The following is a 7,712-nucleotide window of genomic DNA, read 5'->3' as shown; positions in this document are numbered from 1 at the left end:
CTTCATAGTCCGGGAGTCCGGCTGAAGGTATAGTTCGGCTATCCGAACACCCCCTAATCCAGGACTCCCTCAGTGACTTCCAGCGCACAAATTAAGATCATGTTTGGTCCCAACACAAATACATGGTTGTAAGCATTGAGACCTCATACCCGTACCTCTTTTTATTATAAGTGTTTCATCACAATTAGCTTGACTGGTCCGGTCAGAAGTTGGAATTATTTCTTTGACAGAAGCTTGCTAGAGACCATCACTTCAGGGGAACCTTCCTCTCGTGGGTTCGATAATACAAGGTCACCTCTTTGGGGAAATAGGCGTGGGGTACTTTGTGTTCCTTTACCGGATCACACAAAAGGAAGTATCATGTTGATGGAGAGAATAGGCTGAGTTTTGAAATTTTCCATTGATATTACCTAGATCACATGTAGCAGTGGCGATTTTTTGCAAAAGTTGTGGGGTCAGTTTACCCCATAGCTTTTTTTCAGGAAAACTTTCAATCTATTCAACAACTGTCAAGGTGGTACAAATAACACCAGAAGTAAAAATTACATCCACGTCCTTAGACCACCTAGCGATGATTACAAGCACTAGAGTGAGCCAAAAGCGCTCCGCCACAATCGCCCTCCATCACCGGAGCCGGACAAACCTTGTCGTAGTAGACAGTTGGGAAGTCATCGTGGTAAGGCCCTAGAGAACCATCACACCAGAACAACAACCGTCGCTAATGAAGAGAAGCATAGATCGAAAGGATCCGACATGTAGACAGACGAAGACCCGATACACGTGGATCCATCGAAGATAAACGCCAATCGAATCCCACAAGATTTCTCGGAGGCAAACCTCCACACACTCCCTGATGATGCTAGAAGCATCACCGGGACGAGGGCTAGGCGGGGAGATCTTTATTCCATCTTCAGGAAGCCACTGTTGCATCGCCTTCCTAAACAGGACACAAACCCTACTTAAACTCAAAGAGACACCTAAAAACAGAGCCCTCCCGCCGACAAAGACCCCAATTTTTTTCACAAACTGCCTTCAATTATACTCATATATATAAACAATGTCAGTAGATTGACTCCAATATAAAGAAGCTTGTTTGCCCTTACCTTGTCAGCTAACACACGATGGAAAGCATATCAGGGCATCTCGAGCATCGTTCCCTAAATAAGATCCACTATCCGCCACATATGCGTCCAGATGCGTCCGCAAACATAGATACGAGAGCCAACCATGCAGCTATATACCTCAAATGTCCACGCCAAACAACCTTCCGTCAAATAGCTAGCAGCGGTCACTAGCTACTGTCTTCCGCCAACACATGTTGTGACTCAAACTACATGATCGTGTTGTTGGAACCAGCAAGGCACAATGTTACGACTGGTGTGCACCCGTGCAGGAACCGGCATATGATGATGTTGGAATCGGCGTGTGGACCTACTAGAACTGGCATGCGCTCATGCTGGAACGGAGTGTCTTCGATGATGCAATCACTCATGGTGAGCCAGCGATGGCACATAGTGATGCTGGAACCATCGTGCGGTGGTGCTGGAATGGCATGCCATCGATGCTGCAACCGCTCGAGCCATGCAGCGTGTATCTATGGCTAGAGCTACAAACGCCTACGACCAGAGCCGCGATGCTAGCAACAACGACCACCAATGTTGCAACCACGAACAACATAGCTGCAACCACCTACGGTCAGAGCTGGGATAGCAATGGTGAGCACCGATGCTACAACCGCAGTGAGAGACGGAGCTGCAACGCCTGCAGATAGAGAACGATGCCAGAGAATGTTGCAGCTGGTCATGCCCGATGGAATGACCAGCGCTAGCCAATGCTATGACTGGATGTCATTGTGAGCTGCTCCTGGGAGGCGAGACAACTTTGTTGCGACTTCGGTGGCGGAGTTGTGACCGGCGACGCGGGGACCTTGTGACAAGGTGTCGGCGTCGTAGAGGTTGCTGCAACCTACAAGGGTTGAATGTTGCACGAGGCATGCGACACGCGAGATGAGGATTGGGAGCAGGGTGGTTGGGGAGATGGAGATGGGAGCAGGGGAGGGGTGCGAGTCGCTGGGGCAGGGGAAGGAAGAATCGGCCTGATTCGGCGCATCAGACAGTGGGGGAGGCACTGATCCAGGTTCCTGGCCGGTCGGCCGGTGCCTAGATGCCCCTAAAACTTAACCCCCTAATATGTTTTCTTTGCTTGCGAGAAAAAATGGTCATATTACAGCCATTGGTATGGGCCGGCTATAAATAAGAAAGGACGAGCCAGGTGAAGAGGCTTATCATAACTTCTCCCAACGATTAACTGACTCTCTTATCTAATTACTAGGAAAATTGCCCGTGCATTGCAACGGGAAAACAAATAGCACACGCCCTAAGCATGGCTCCAGATCCGCCCCTCCTCCAACTACAAACCGCTTAACGTTCGTCATGTCCTCTCTCTCTCTATCCCTGTGTATGTAACCTCAATGTAAGTTACTGCAATAATATTTTTATTACTACGAACAAAAATATCCCATCGTTCACATAGCTTCAATTCACGATCAGTTTATTTAAATGCCATAGGTTTGAGGGCTTGTTCAGCATCATTGTCATACTCTTGGGCGAAGGCTTTGCATTGTGTACACTCAATTCAGTTAAAGAAGGCCCTTCATTTGTGGAATATCTGGGTTTTTTTATGCTAATACTTCTATCCATATGACCATCTGGCCATGCAAATTTAACAAATCAATTTTCAATATAGCATATTGCAGGAATCTGAACAAATATAGAGGCATATATTTGATTGTGACAAATAAACTTATAAAATAAAGTCTTTAAGGATAAACATTTTTCAACTTCCAATGTTTTTGTAATTACCAAGCATGTCTCAAAGAGCGACATAGCTTGGAAAACCATGCTAAGGATTGTCTTATTTTGGTTTATAACCTAGGTCGACATCAGTGGTAATTGAACAATATATGGACATTGGGAGTGCAATGCTTGACGATGAGTGAAAACATATGTGTGACGATGAGTGTATCTTCCATCCTATGCAAGGCCATAGTTAGTAAGTAGCATATTGCAAGTTTTAGATACATGGTTAGAAAATATTCTAAAGCGAGAAAAACAAAATTGACCCTGGAGAGAGAAAACAGTGACTCTGCCTTAGGTTTCAAACCCCCTGATAACAGTGGAATTCGTGTTTCATAGTAAAAATAACCTAGTGTAATTCCTATATGAAAAAGAAAGGAAACACGGTATCAAGACAATCAAATATATTAAGGTATCATACCATAAGTCTTTGCTGCCATTCTTCTTCTTCACGTAATTGAGGGAACTATACAACGCATCATGTACTTCATAGCACGCTTTACATTCAAAGTCATTACTAACCGAGCAATGTCCTACAAAAACATTGGAAGTAGAACCACCAGCACCCAACAAAGAAAATTTGTTCGTGGCGGATGATTGGACAAAATAGATGCCACAGGCTACCGATCTACACAAATGGGCATTACCAAGTAAGTTCATGTTCAGGCCCTTCCCTGTGTGACATTTGACATTCAAAATCATGATCAATTCAGTTCCTCTATTAAACCAGGATCATGAGTGACACTGGATTCTACCCAATATCCCTAAGCATCAGAACAAAGAGTGAAGCATTCAGAGCTTTCAACAATTGCCACGGATGTGTGTGTGGCAACGGGAGATTTTTTTTGACATGTATTCAAATTTAAGCAAATATGTACAAGCTTTAGTAGTAGACAAACAACCAGCCAGATTGGACATCCATAACTTTCGTTGTAATTATCAAGTGGTGCAAACAATCGATGCAAAATTAATTCCATCAATAATATGATGAACAGTTGAACACATAATTTGGAAAAAGAAGAAGATAGGCACATGTCAAGTAACTAATTCAGGTTAAACATGGTATTTGACGAATTCTAGCATGATTTAAGTTTGCATGTCGAGTGTCTCTTAGCGGGAAATTCTTGGATTTTTATATGTTGGTACCTATAATTGTACGGGGGCCTTCGTGACATTTCCAATCCTGAAGACATCTCAGTTTAGGGATAATGATGACATCTTCCGGTCTTGACATGTCTGCAAATAATCCTTAACAACTACTCCCTCCGTCCGGAAATACTTGTCATCAGAATGGATGAAAATAGATGTATCTAGAACTAAAATACATCTAGATACATCTATTTCAATGACAAGTATTTCCGGACGGAGGGAGTATAATTTAGTTTCAGTACATACCCATAAGCTTTTCAGCATGCAGACAACAATGGTACGGTTACCTAGTAAAACTCAACCAGATCACCTTGTGTGCATGCTGAATTTCTACTATACAGCTAGCTTGGTTGAGACAAAACAATGCAACTGATCTATATTCATTAATTAAAACAAAAAATACCAGGTGAAGGTATCCTAATTAAAGAAACAAAAGTAAGTCCCCGTAAAAGAAATAAGAAAGAACCATCTCTAGGAAGGAGAGATTAGACCTATACCAAGGCATTCGTTAGCTAAACCAAAAGAAAATTTATCTCGGGAGCTTGCTTCGAATTGCTTACCTTTCCTGCTCAAATTTCCCTTTTACTTAAGAGCAAATTGATGTCTTGCACTTAAGGGTAACATGATTGAGAACAACAACACTGAAACTATCTTGTGATTTTCTAATAGAGAAGTACACAATTAATATGGCAATGACATATACTTATAATTTATTTATAGGAAAGGCCGCAAAGAACATACATAGAGGTCTGGTCACAGAAGCATCACCCATGAGTAGTCTTTACGCTCAGACGTTTAGAGGAACACTTGTTGCACACACTGCAATCTCACAATAGGAGAGAAAAAAATGTTACATATCGGAGTGGAGTTAGGGAGAGATGTTACTGCTATATACCTGGAGATGGTATGCGCATTCTCTCAAGCTGAGATGGCTCTCGCATCCTCGAAAGCGATGGTGCCTACGTGCGCTCACGTACTCGCTGGCTATGGCAGCTCCCATGTCCTCCGAAGCGGCAACAATCCTCGTGAGCTTGTGTCCTCGCTGGCTGCGGCGGTGCCACTGCGAATCCTGGCATGCAGCAGCATCGCGGAAGAAGGATGGTACTGAAAACATTAGTGCAGAAAGCAAATCCAAGAAAAATCTGAAGGCTAATGTAGTGGAAAAAATATACGCTAGTTCTCAAGATATTAAGAATCACAATTTTTTACATAATTCTTTATATGAATCTTTATCCTCAAACTTGTTCTTATACATCTTAGATGCACACCATTTATTAAAAATAGTGTTCATATAGCAGGTGAATTCACCAATCAAGTAGCCACCCATAAACTGATATATCCACAAATCTAATTCCATCCAGCAAACAAACACCAACTAAAGTCCATCAATTCTAGATAATTCTGACATGCTTTCCCAGTACAAAGCTCCTGCCATGATTATAGCGTCAGAAAAATTCAGTGTAGGACATATGTCATTTGGCAGGAACACAACATCAGGAATCGCACAAAAGCTTGAACTCACAAAATCATCTTTCAGACCAAAATTCAGAAAACACACCATATGCCCAATAGCAAGTTGAACCACACTAATACGGAAATATAAATACTTCAATTAACCCCCAGGGGAAGGGAACGGGGAGGGAGAAGGGGTGGAGTAAGTCCTGTTGTGAGGGCGCTCGAACTTCCAATCAAGGATAACATCGTCAAGATGGAGCTGACGGCGGACACGGCGAGCGCCGGCGCCATCACTCCCATCACGGCGGATGGAGATGCAGCGTCTACTCCTCCACCCCTCCTCTTCCCCATGCAGCTACAACTGAGGCAATGCCGCCGTCTGCCTTCTGGAGTTCCCCGCCTTCGATCTCGAGCACGCCATCCAGGACGGCGTTGGTATCGACCGCCAACCTCAATCTGGATCCGGTTGTGGCTAATGTACAGACTAATTCCCACACAAAACATTCATTAAGTTAGCATTGTCTCTTTTTGGTCTATAGTTCAGGGACAAGCACAATTGCTAGCAACCCCCAAATTGGCGCAACCAGCAAGCAGTTGCTGGGTAGCCACCCATTTCCTCCCACCAGCTCTTCTGCACGCAACAAATATTCTCCCAATTGATCAACAAATCCCCAAACCGAGCAAGCATACACGAAATTAAGGAAACAAGCAATTGAAGGAAGCTGACCTTGTTGTCGGGGTGGGCGAGGAGGTGCCCCACGGCTCCAGCAGCAAGCACGGCATGCGCGCCATCGTCTACGCCGCAAGCAAAGTACTCCGCCGCGGCCGCTCATGGACGAGCATGGCTGGTGACGCGCCGTGACGACCGCTAACACGGCACCCAGGCGGAGGTAGAGGAGCTTCTTGGTCTGGTTCCCGAAGGTCTGGTTCTTGATCTCGCGGAGCGCGACCACCCGCTCGTGCTGCCCCTCCCCGCATCCTCCTCCTGCTGGTCCGCCGACGCCGCCGGGGCCCCCGGCCGCCAACCTGGCAGCGAGCTCATCCGAACGCGTCCCCATGCAGAAAGGCGCAGAGGAAGACTCCGAAGGCGCGGACGCTCGCCGGCACCGGCCGGCGGCCCGCGGCCGGCGCGGCACTGGATCGACCGCCGCTCCTGGCGGCTGAGGCGAGGGAGAGAGAGGAGATCCCGATGGGTTTCTTTTTTTCTCACTTTAAGGACCGCGGATTTAATACCATATACTGTAGGGATTTATTTGCAAAATTCCTGATCGAAACGTTTTCTCACTTACAAAAGGACTGCGGGTTGAATACTGAAAAATACGGGGACTTTTTTGCAAACCTGCCGCGACGTACGACCAGGAGCAATCGGTGGTTTATTAGTAGGGAGATCTCCATAGTCCAGAGCTCCATCGATCACCTCACCGCCCACCGGCTATATTTGTCCAAGCTCAACTCCTGCGTATGTGTGAGAGAGAGAGACGGTTGAAGACCTGGTGACATAGCCATAGGCATACTCGACACACGGGTGGTGTGAGGTTAACACTGGTTTCACTTCCCCCTGTCTCCACTTGTTCCTCCGAGGATCTTGGCCGAGCTCTCCCAGCTTATTGCCATGCATGCACTGGCGATCGACGATTGAACGCATGTCGTCCGGCCCCGAACCAGCCTGAGGCCACCACCGCGCTGGTGCATGCATGCATGTTCTCTCCGGTCAGACGCCAGCCACAGCCGCGTGTGGCGCCACCGTGAGTGCGTGATGAGATGAGGTTGCCGGGAATGGCGCCGGGCGGCCACGGCGGGGCAGACGATAACGTGCAGTCGTACCGGCCACTGAAGGCGACGTCGGAGGGGGTGTGGCAGGGCGACAACCCCTTGCGCTTCTCGCTGCCGGCCGCTCCTCATCCTGCAGATCTGCCTTGTCCTTGCCGTCACCCGCGGCCTCGCGTTCGCCCTCCGCCTGCTCCGCCAGCCGCGCGTCATCGCAGAGATCATCGTAAGTTCATTCCTCATCGTCCCTCGCTCACCGCCATTGAGTTATATGGTTTCGCGTGCTTATAATAAAATAATGTCACAATGTCACCTCGTCTATTTTGTTTTTGCATGATCTAATTAGTCCATGAACATTATGCTTTGCAAGTGTAAAAATAGAGTGTGCCCATCTATCCAATCACTGTTAATTTCATTGTGGTACATTATACTATGAGTATGTTATTTCAGCGGCGATATGAGTTTGATTAAGCTGATCTTTTTTTG

At 46.4% G+C, this 7,712-nt stretch overlaps 1 long non-coding RNA gene and 1 pseudogene across 1 annotated transcript; one reads left to right on the top strand and one right to left on the bottom strand.

Annotated features, from left to right (window-relative positions):
* Positions 1–4,457: 4,457 nt before the first annotated feature.
* LOC119289523 lies at positions 4,458–6,482 on the bottom strand. The gene is made up of 4 exons (XR_005141538.1): positions 6,187–6,482; positions 4,900–5,073; positions 4,746–4,823; positions 4,458–4,666 (listed from the first exon to the last, which is right to left on the bottom strand). It is a non-coding gene; the product is annotated as an uncharacterized LOC119289523 (long non-coding RNA).
* A 753-nt stretch (positions 6,483–7,235) lies between these two features.
* LOC119283945 overlaps positions 7,236–7,712 on the top strand; it is a 4,136-nt pseudogene continuing 3,659 nt past the window's right edge.

Source organism: Triticum dicoccoides, chromosome 4A, assembly GCF_002162155.2.
Source record: "Triticum dicoccoides isolate Atlit2015 ecotype Zavitan chromosome 4A, WEW_v2.0, whole genome shotgun sequence".
NCBI lineage: Eukaryota > Viridiplantae > Streptophyta > Magnoliopsida > Poales > Poaceae > Triticum > Triticum dicoccoides.
This window is presented reverse-complemented; position numbering and strand designations above follow the sequence as displayed.